The sequence below is a fragment of the Cyprinus carpio genome, chromosome A18, assembly GCF_018340385.1.
Source record: "Cyprinus carpio isolate SPL01 chromosome A18, ASM1834038v1, whole genome shotgun sequence".
In the NCBI taxonomy this organism is placed as follows: domain Eukaryota; kingdom Metazoa; phylum Chordata; class Actinopteri; order Cypriniformes; family Cyprinidae; genus Cyprinus; species Cyprinus carpio.
The window spans coordinates 9,621,510-9,633,515 of NC_056589.1; the positions used below are offsets into that span (position 1 = coordinate 9,621,510).

General features: G+C 35.5%; 1 pseudogene; it reads left to right on the top strand.

Moving 5' to 3' along the window:
• Window positions 1–525: 525 nt before the first annotated feature.
• Window positions 526–7,774, top strand: LOC122148527 (annotated as a pseudogene).
• Window positions 7,775–12,006: the final 4,232 nt, after the last annotated feature.

A 12,006-nucleotide genomic window follows, 5' to 3' on the forward strand; every position in this document is an offset into this window, starting at 1 on the left:
CCTGTAACAATGAGGAAATGTATTAGATCAATTATGTAGTGGATCTTGTAACACACATATGTGGAGGTGTATTTTGATGATGTCATAAACGCAATGCACAGTAGTGAATTGTTGGAATGTGCATTATTTTAAGTTGTTACTTTAAATTTCTATTGAAAAATAAGACCCATCTATTAGAGAATCTATTTATTTCTTTATTTACAATTCATTGATCTCAACTCCCTTAATACATTTAAAACTATTTTAAAAAGTATTGTCAGGCGACTGCTGTTAGGGAGACGAAGGCACAACGAAGATTATATCAAATCCTTTTAACAGTATTCCACACAACACAGCAAAATATCCAGTGTTGTTTAGTGTTGTTTTTATGGTGTTAATTTATCAGTGTTAAAAAGTGTTGATTGTGGTGTTGATTTGAATGGCATTAACACTTGCAGTGTAAATCAGTGGTCAGAGTCAGTGTAAGAACAGCGAGTTGACATAATTGACACTGGTGACGAGTTGATCCAATTTCTGGTCCTTGCACACGATTTCCTTTTTGATTAATGGCGGACGACCACGAGGAGAGGACAGTGTTCAAACAGGTATAATATTTTATAACCACTTAAATTGACCAATTTTCATCATGTTTTGTTTATGTTTCTCACCGTTCAGAATAATTTTAGTACGTTTCTCAACATTGCCAGAGTGCTAACTTTATTTTTTTTCAGATAATGCGACAGACTACTGACAGGATCTCGAGGCCATTTAACATTAGCTACACTTGTTAGCTAGCAAATTGAGGTAAGAATGGCATTGTTTGTGCAGGTGAGCAGTTTTAATCGTAAGTTTTCTTATATTTTAGAATCTGGGGTAGATAGCAAATTTCTGTGATTTGTGTAACTTAACTGTACTGTTAACTGTTAATTAACGCAAATAGCGCAGCATCCATATTCCCCTTCTTTGGGCTCACGTTATTTGTGTTGGCAAAATAAGACATTGTAATGCATTTTTGTCTCCAATTTTAGTACAGCTGTGCACTGTTCCACAAATAATCTCTGACTGTTGAACTGAGCAGCAATCAGTAACGCGCGTTTTTTTTTTTTTTTTACGTGCACCTTGAACTCACAGCTTCGGATGATCCGAGAAATTTACATGAAGTATATCGCTGTTACTCTCGTCTGCAAAGTAAAAGGAAGCGGATATAAATTCAGATAATCAAGCAAGAAGCGTTTTGCTGAACTAATATTTTCTGCCAGTGTATGACTATGAACTAATTCGCTCATATGAGACACGTGTTTGACGTTCTCGCTTCATCTGCAATAGCAGATACGAATCAACTTGCTGCAAATTCACTTTAATGTAACGTTAACTTTTGTGGGGTGACAAATGGAGCCTCTTACAACAGCGGCTCGCTGGATTTTCTTATTAATATTAACAACGTAGTAATTTGCATTTTTCTTGACCAACAGCTTTTCGTCATGTTGGTTAATGTCCAGTATCAAGGCGTTAAGAAATTTGTAAAACTGCACAGCGATAGTACGTTCCAAGACTTTCTCACTGAAGGTAAGCTAAGAATCTTATGCTACTGCTTAAAAATATACTAAGTCGTATAACTATGCTTGAGATATAAGCCCACAGGGCTTGTGTATGTTAACACCACAATAATGTCTCATTTGTTAACAATAATTAATGTGCAAACTAACAATTACTAACTTTAGTTTTAGTTAAAAGTAGAACTGTTCATTTTAGTTCATAGTGCATTCATGTTAACATACAACTTTTGATTTTTATAATTTATTAGGAAATGTTGAGATTAACATTAACTAAGTGTATTAAATGCTGTAGAAGTATTGTCCATTCATAGTCCATGTTAACTAATGAAAACTTATAAAGTGTATATATATATATATATATATATATTATATATATATATATATATATATATATATATATATCTTTTTTCATGCTATTGTTAAAATTACCTTTCAGTTAAGAGCAAATTCGCTTTAGCAAGAACTGCAGCTCTTGAAGTCTTTGATACAGACACGACTGTGGAATTCTATGAATTGATTGAAGGCAGTCCACATTTATGCCTAACAGTAAGATGCCCAAAAGAAAATATTTCTGCTGGTTTGTGTGAGGGTAAGTATATAATAACACGTTATATATTCTTTTAAGGACTCCAGTGTTATTATCCTGGGGTTAAATGCATTTGGGTCAGATAAACACATTTACATTTACCTTTAGCAGATGCTTTTATCTAAATTGACTTAAATTAGGAATATAACAAGTGATTCTTCATGAGGCAATACCATAAGTGCTAATAACTCAATCATTGTCTAAAATAGTCCAGGATACAGCATTAGCAGGATACAGTTAAAGGGTTAGTTAAGCCAAAAATGAAAATTATGTCATTAGTGACTCACCCTCATGTCGTTCCAAACCCGTAAGACCTCCGTTCATCTTCGGAACACAGTTTAAGATATTTTAGATTTAGTCCGAGAGCTTTCAGTCCCTCCACTGAGAATGCATGTACGGTATACTGTACATGTCCAGAAAGGTAATAAAAACATCATCAAAGTAGTCCATGTGACATCAGAGGGTCCGTTAGAATTTATTGAAGCATCGAAAATACATTTTGGTCCAAAAATAACAAAAATTACGACTTTATTCATCATTTTCTTCTCTTCCGGGTCTGTTGTGAGCGCGTTCACAACACTGCAGTGACGCCACTGACGTACGACACTGCTGACGTGTTATCTTTGTTATTGGGCACACCAGAGAACACGTCAGCAGCGTCGTACATCAACAGTCACAGCAGTCGCGTTCACAACAGACCCGGAAGACAAGACAATCCTGAATAAAGTCGTAATCTTTGTTATTTTTGGACCAAAATGTATTTCCGAAGATGAACGGAGGTCTTACGGGTTTGGAACGACATGAGGGTGAGTCACTAATGACATAATTTTTATTTTGCTGTAGTAGCCCTTTAATTGGATTTCTGATGCAAAATTCTTGCTACAAAAGTAAAGAACATTTAGACAAAGCCCTGTTTGGTTTAATGCATTTAGAGAAAACATGAAATTTTTTTTTGCCTTTCTCTCTCAGAGATTTCACCCACAAGATCATCAACCCCCAGCACAAGTACGGATACTCTTTCACTCTCTTCAACTGACCATGAAGAGACCGAGAGAGCAGTGCATATTCAAACCACAATGGCCAGCAACAGTATAAACATAGAGTCTGAAAAGGCAAAACGGGTATGTATGCATGTTTTTCCTTATTGTTAACTTATCCATATAATAATTCTTTCACCATTTAGTAGTCTTCCAAGTGTTCATCTGTATTGTGATATGTTTAATCAGATTGTCCAAGATGCACTGGAAAAAAAATCTGGTGGCGAGGAAGTGCTTGAAGAATACCAGAAAACTAAAACTTTAAAGCACAGCACCAGACGTCAGCTTGTTAATATTGTTGTCAGTCACATGACAGAAAATCATGGGTAAGACTATAATGCACAGATGCGAGAAATACACAGCTGTGTCAATTGGTGTAGAAAACAAGGTTACGTTTAGCATGCATATATATATATATATATATATATATATATAATATATATATATATATATATATATATATATATATATATATATATATATATATATATATATATAAAATTTTTTTTTTTTTTTTTTTTTTACATTGAGAGGATCCCCAACCGCAAACAGAGGGAAGCCTATGCCTTGGGAATTATTTCTCTCTTTCCTAGTCTGACAGACCCGTTTTCAGCAAAGGGCTATGTAAGAATCTTTTGTATTGATGTATTTGTAACACAATCTAGTTGGACATGAAGTTTTATGCTCCTTTTTTGTGGCATGTAATAGCAGTTTATCTTTTAAATGTAATGTAATAGCTAATATAATATTCAGATTTTACAAGGTGTTCTCTTGGCTTTCTGACAGGAGCATTTCTACGATCCAGACAAGGGAACCGGGTTCATCTCCTGGCGCCTTAAAACTTTGTCGAGGAAGAACCCAAAACGTGTTCGCTTGGAGATGACTGAAAGTGGAGGACCAAGTCGACGAAGAAGAATTGATGATGTGCAACAACTTGAAGGAGATGCATGCAGAGAGGCAATTTCTTTCCTTGTCCATACAGCTGATGAAGCTGAAGTTATGCAAAAGATGAAGGAAACTTTCAAGCATAGACAAGAACTGGTACATAATCCTGAAAGATCAGCTGACGTCCTTGATGTCTTTCCAATATATTTGGATGTAAAAGGATTGGTAAATAAAACATTTATTCTCCTTTTCAAAGATTGTTTTAAGTGTGTTTTAGATATGCCTGCTTTTTGTTAAGTGTCGCAAAGGTTACTCTTTGACATGATTGCTACTTGGACTCATTCGTTCATAGATTTATCATTCTCGCTCGTACAGTACATGCCAGTGACAGATTTTGAAAGAATTCAAATAAATACGTTAATTATGTTTGACTTATTTGCACATTTATGATGTTTTAGTCTTAAACAACATGCGCACACTATCGATTTTGGTGGTAAAAGATGAAAAAGTAACTTCTTAGAAATCTTGTAATATGTTTTGTCATTAGATTTCAGGACTTTGCTCTGCTCTTCAATGCTGAAACATCCAACAAGTTTCTTGAGAGGTGGGAGACAGCATTCAAGCAAAAGATCATCACTGAAGCCCAGTCTCTTACTTCAACAGCATAAATTCTGTGTCTTCTCAATGCAGCATGTGGACAAGGTTCTGAAAATGGTTGGCATGATTTATGAATGTCAAGATTTCATATTTACTCTGGATTCTTGTTATTGTGAGCACTAAATGTTTGTTTTTCTTTTATCCTAAATCACCCACCATAAACATCTACTCATTCAGATTGGGACAGTGACATGTCATCTGTCCTGCTGCTGTTGCATCTCCTGCCTCCTGCTCCAGGGAGGAAGAAGACTAAGATCAGTCCAACAGAGGCTGTTGACAGACTTGTGCATTTCCATAAGGTAAAAATACTGTTGCAAAATCATTGTGAATGTTTGATTATGATTTTGGTTATAACCCCTAAAATGCAGTGGTTTTCAATCATGGTCCTTGGGACTCAACCCTCTGCACATTTTGTCTCTCTGACCTGACACACTTAAGGGGTATAGTTCACCCAAAAAAGAAAATTATTTTATTTACTCACCCTCAGGTTGTTCCTGGCTGCTTTGGACAGCCATTGACTTCCATAGTAGGGAAAAAAAAAATACTATGATCTAGAGGTCGACCGATATTGGATTTTGCCGATACCGATAGCTAGGTTGGACCACACTGGCCGATACCGATTAACCGATATTTTTAAAATGGATACAAAAAAAAAAAAAACTAAAATAGTGCTTTATTTACAAAAAAAAGAAGTAATAATAATAGTAATAGTAAATGTTGAAATTACCACACTCTAATAGGGCCCTATGAAATGTTTAATTTTTTCCTAAATTCCATTTTATTTATTTCCAAATTCTGTTAATTTTTCTGGATTCTGTTTTTTCCATTTTAATATTACTCCACTCCTTTTTAATAGTTAAAGTTTATTAATCATAAAGTAAGTCTAATTAAATAAAATAATGAAATTTACACATTTTCAAATCAGTTTAATAAAAGTTTAACAAAAATTACATGATTAGGGCCCTATGAAATGTTTTATTTTTTCTCACCATATTTTTAGCATGTCTAATTATTTGAACGCATAAAACAACTTAATTTATTTATTTTTTCTTAAAGAAGCCTAATGATTTTTCCCCTCAAAAATCCTGTGTATTTACATTTTTATTATCAAATCAAGGCATGAAACATTAATTTTATTTGTCTTTTAATTACTTAAAATTAAGCAAACTTTTTTGGCAAACAAAGGGGATTTACTATTAAAATTAAAACATGGAAGAAATGTTGTGCGATTATTCCTTAAAAAAATAATGTTTGTTTCATTTTCATTGTTGTAGTAGTAGTAGTAGGCTGTGTACATTCTACTGAAAAACAGACTTTAAAACTGGACTTTTATTTTGACGGGTTGCAAAATAAAAGAATACCTTTTCAATTCTGTGCATGTGATATGATGCTTTTGCTCAAATCAAAAGGTCAAATGCTCATGAAGTGATTCTCAGAGCAGTTCTGGAGATGTTCTTCATGTGTTTTCGTCCTCATTTAGTGAGACGGCACGCTGAAATCACCGCGAGCGTCACACGCGCTAAACTGTGAAATCTGTTTTTATGAATGGATTCCGCGATTCCGTCCAAGTTTTCTGCATCGCGGAAAACATAGGGCCCTACAATTAAACCAGCACAATGTATACTCTCACACTTTAACTGCTTCTGTTATTGAGCACTTAATGATTATCTAATCAAAATAAAAGAGCAGCTGAGTCTAGGAGAACTCACGGGTATCACACACATCCGGACGTGTCACGTTCAGCTCGGGCAGCAGTCTAAAAGGTTATTTATTCACCAAATGGACACAAGCTGACTAAAAGAATGAACAATGAGGCAAAGATAATTTGAAGTTCAGTGTTTAAAAAACGGAGCAAACGGAAAGAGCGATGTATATTATAGCTCTATAAATGAAGCATACAGACTTTATTAGAGCCACAGAAAGACACACGTTTCGATGGAAAATCTCAATATACAATTCATTATGTACATTAACAATGATTCGGGGCGAATATAATGTAATTTAATGGAAAACCGATAAATCGATCAACCTCTACTATGATAGTTAATGGCTGCCCAAAGTGGCCTGTTTATATACTTCAAAATATCTTTGTGTTCAGTAGTACAAAGATGTATACAGGTTTGGAACAACCAGTGGGTAACAACCTTTTCTGTAAATTACAGATTTTTCATTTTTGGGTGAACTAATCCTTTAGTTTATTACATGGAGCTCGTACCTAATGAGGTGAAGTTCTGAATCAGGTATGTTAAATAAGGGAGACATACAACTTGCAGAGCAATGGGTCCTGTTTGACATACTTTGAAAATCTTTGGCAGTAGTAAAAGTCTAAATGTTTGGAACAACCAGTGGACTCCAACTGATAAATTACAGATTTTCACTTGTTTGGGTACTGACCTACAGCTCTCGGCTCGTCCTAATGAGGTAGTTCTGAATCAGGTATGTTTGTGTTCATAATGAAGAGCAATCAGTCCACATAGTTTGATTTGGCTGGGGGTATATCAGCAAATTTAATTTTATAATCTTTTTTTTTTTTTTTTGTGGTGAGGAAATTCATTTAATTTCCTTTTCACTGTATAAACTGGTTTTGTTTGGCACATATTGGGTTAAGGTGTGTTGTAGTGTTTTTTTTTTTTTTTTTTTTTTTTTTTATTATGCATTAATCATTTCACAAACTGGTTTTTGTTTTTTTTTTTTTTTTTTAAGGTGTGTTGTTGTGTTTTTTTTTGTGCTTTTTCAGTCCTGCAACAGTATTGAAGGCCATCTCAGTGGGAGGGAGGGCCACCAGCCATTCCTACTGGGATCAGGAAGGATTAAGGGCAGGATCGACCACTTTTATGTCATTGTGGACAAGCGCCTTATCCCTTGCACTGGATCCAGCTCCTTGAGTGCCTTTGATGAACTTTTTAGAGTTCACTATGTCTTCAACCTGTCCTACGAGGAAGCCCTGGTCAACTTCTTTACCTTCCTGCAGACCACAGTTTACAACATAGATGTTGGCCTTTCAAGTGAGTCTCCAAGAGTAAGGGAACTGCATGCAAAGCTTTTAAATTAGTTTAAATGTTGAAGTGTTTCCTCTGTAAAAGTTTGCATGCAAACAGCCACTCTTTGATAGCTCATCTAAGAGTCACACACAGTTTCTATCCTTCGTTAAAGTTTAGGTTGTTATGTGCACAGAGTGGCTGTAGTCGGCAGTTTTGCTCATATTCTGGTTTTCGAAAGCATTTGAACAGTTTTCATGTTGTTGATGCCAGTCCAGCTTTTGATTTGCCATCTGGTGAACTGTCATTTCAAAATGTTAATAATCAGTCAGGTTCTTTGTTTGTCGGAGAAAGTGATCCCCAAGTAGCGCTCATTGAGAAAAATGTTACCTTTTCCAGGAGAGAGACGGCAGATATATGTGCCTCAATTGTGGCCAAATTACAGTGCAGTGGAGTAGCCAATAGCTTGGTATCATCAGTTGTTTCAGACCTTGAGGACCTCACCATGGAACTGCATAGCCAAACTCGTCAAGATGTGATTTCTGTCATTCCTCTTAATAACTCCATCCGATCAGCTGTCGAAGATAGTTTGGGGCATTTTGAGAGTCCCTTTTCCATGTTTAACACCGAAACTAAAAGAACTAATTATTTCATTGACATGGGTGTCGTGGAGCCTCTTGAAATTGTGCTTGGCATGAGATATGACATGAGGAGAAACAAAAAAACTGGATGTTATGATCAGGTCCCAGTTAAAGAAACATGTTATGTTCCAATTTTGGAAACATTAAAATGTATGTGTTGAAATGTAGATGTATGTACACTGCTGACAGAATTTACAGGAAGGCAGAAATCACATTTTGAGGACTTTTGTGATGGAAGTTACTACCGGAGTCATCCATTATTCTCAAAACATCCCAGTGCTTTACAAATTCAGATGTACTACGATGAATTTGAAACCGCAAACCCTCTTGGCTCTAAACGTGGGGTACACAAGGTTGGTGCTCTTTATTTTATGCTTCGAAATCTACCTCCAAAATTGAATTCAAGACCGATGAATATCCATTTGATCGTTCTATTTCATGCGCAAGATGTGAAAAAATATGGGTTTTGACCCCATTTGGAACCACTGATTCGTGACATAAAGATTCTAGAGTCAGATGGTATAGAACTACCTATATCAACAAGTAGAGTTTATGGCACAATATGTCAAGTAATTGGAGACAACTTGGGCATGCACTCAATACTTGGGTTCACAGAATCGTTTAGTGGACATTACTCTTGTCGTCTATGTTTGACTGAAAAAGCTGATGTCCAGTTAGTTTACAACGAGGATGATTGTAGAGTTATTTTGCGTGATTGTACAATTTATGAACAACACTGCAGTGAGTTGGAATCTGACCCTCAACTCAAGTCAACACATGGCCTCAAAAGAAACTCAACACTTAATGGTCTGCAGTATTTTCATGTGTGCCACAACTACTCTCTAGATGTGATGCATGACCTCCTGGAAGGAGTTGTGCAATTTGAAATGAAACTACTGTTTGAGTATCTTTCAGAAAAATTTGTTACACGGAGTGAATTGCTCTCCAGAATATATTCATTTGATTATGGATATTTGGAGAGAAAAAATCGGCCTACAAAGGTTAATCTAGAGCACAGTGGAAATAGCATAGGGCTCAACTCAATCCAGGCACTCTGTCTCATCAAAAACATTCCTTTACTGTTTGGTGATATTGTACCCTTGGGTGATAAAAATTGGCATTTGCTCCTGCTCTTACTTCACATTCTAAACCTGGTGTTTTCCCCTTGTATTTCTAAAGGCATGACTGTCCACCTGAAGTATTTAATAACTGAGCACCATGAGTTATTTAAAGAGTTGTATCCACACAAAAACTTGCTCCCCAAACACCATTTTATGGTCCATTATCCATCCTGTATTCGCAAAATTGGACCGTTAGTGCACATGTGGAGCATGAGGTTTGAGGCCAAGCATAAAGTTTTTAACAATACACTAAAGAATTTCAAAAACATCACAAAATCTTTGGCAAAAAGTCATCAGATGTCAATAGGCTATCTTTGGGAAACAACACCATTGAGTCAAGTTGAGTGTGGACCAATGAAAACATTCTGTTGGAATGATGTTGACAATGGTGAAATGTTGGCAGGAATGCTACAGAATCCCATACAGACAAACATGCATTCCATCAACTGGGTCAAAATAGATGGGACAGAATATAGACAAGACCTCATTGTATGCAATGAAATTGAGGATGAAATTCCTGTTTTCAGTCAGATTCGAAAGATACTTTACATTGACAGCACTGTGTATTTTATTGTCGACAAACTTTTCACAGAACATTTTTCAGAACATCATCATGCGTTTAAAGTACAGAGATACTGTGAGTTTGGTGAACTTGTAAAAGTCAACAGCTTGAAGTTCTACAGGCCTTTTGATTTGCAGTGTTTATATGGGTCAGATGATGGTGAATTTATTGTACCATCTTTTGTGTTGGTGTAATGGTTACATCTGTGATGTTAAAAATAAAATTTCAAAGTGATAAAGTTTTGACTTTTTTTTTTTCATGATTTCAGGTATTTTTAGTCTAATACAGATTTATTAGTCTAATAATTAATTACCTTAATCAGGGTTTGTATGAACACTATATTAGTGTGGAAATAAGTGTTAAGATATTGACACACCTAGTGTAGTTTCAACACTAACTTGGTGTAAATGAGGGGGAGGGAAAACACTAATGGTGTTAACGGTTAACACTAACAGTGTTGTTTTTACTCTATGCAAGTGTAAAAAAACCACTATTTAAAGTGTTAGTGTGTAGTTTCAACACTAACTTGGTGTAAATGACAGGGAGGGAAAACACTACTGGTGTTAACGGTTAACACTTACAGTGTTGTTTTTACACTATTTAAAGTGTTAGTGTGTAGTTTCAACACTAACTTGGTGTAAATGAGGGGGAGGGAAAACACTAATGGTGTTAAAATTTAACACTTACAGTGTTGTTTTTACTCTAGGCAAGTGTAAAAAAAAAAGTAATACTATCTAAAGTGTTAGTTTAACTCTATTTAGTGTGGACCTATATAAACCCCAAAAAAGTGTTAATTTTCTCACTGTGAGTGTTAATTTAACACTTTCAAATTTGCTAACACACAGGGAAACATCAACAATACCGGACAAAAAAGAAAAACAAGAGCCCAACTAATATACACAGGATAATGAGGGTGATTAACGAGACACAGGTGAATGGAAGTAAACTAATAATGAATAGCCGAGAACACGAACATGACCAAATAAGGGCACACAGGAACTAACCAATGAAAGAGAGACCGAAACTGGGTCAGTGAACACATGATGGATGAAAACACAACAAAAGTCCAATGGGGTGTGATTGGTAACCTTCGTTGGCCTGTAACACAAAACAAGATGAACAAACTCAGAGTTGCAGAGTAATTTTTGAGTTGCAGTTCTTCAGTTCTTGCATAATACAGGTCTGTATATAAGAAATTAGTTCAAACTTTGACCTGTGGAGGGCAGTAATATGCGCAGTAGCGTAGAGATATAAGAAGAAGTAGTTTTGAGTTGACAAAACCCTATAAAGCCAACCTGGCTAGCGCAGTAGCGTAGAGATATAAGAAGAAGTAGTTTTGACCTCCCCTTGTTCGCGAGGTCGACTTCCGTAGCAGGGGCCTGTACCATGATAGTAGATGAACAAATTCAGAGTTACAGGATTAGTTTTGAGTTGACAAAACCAAACCGACACAATCAGGCTTAATTGGTACCATGAGGCAGCTTATCAACTTTCTCTGTCAACTCAGGCTTTGATCCTTAAGCTATGATTACTCCATGGGCACGTGCACATAAAACAGTGACGTCGGCACTGAACAATCAATCACATTCAATATGGATAGAGGGAGAGCCGTATATTTTTCCATGGAGGAGCAAGAAATAATTATTTAAAAATATGAAGAATATAAACATGTTTTTTAAGGATTGAGTTATTATTTTTTTTTTTGAAAGAGAGAGAGGAGAGTTTTGGAAAAATATTTTTTTTTTTGTTTTTGCGTAAGTTAAACAAATACATTCAATATTAATAAAAAAAAAAATTATGTGTATGATGTAGGCTATGTGTGTGCATGTGTATATGATAGCAACACTTTACAATAAGGTTGTAATTGTTTAGAGAATTTAATATATTAGCTAACATGAATCAAAACCGAACAATAGTTTTTCAGCATTTTGTAAATGTAATGTTAATTCTGGTAGTTGTCCAAGTTACTAATGTAACTTCACTGTGTATTAGATGTTAAGTTAC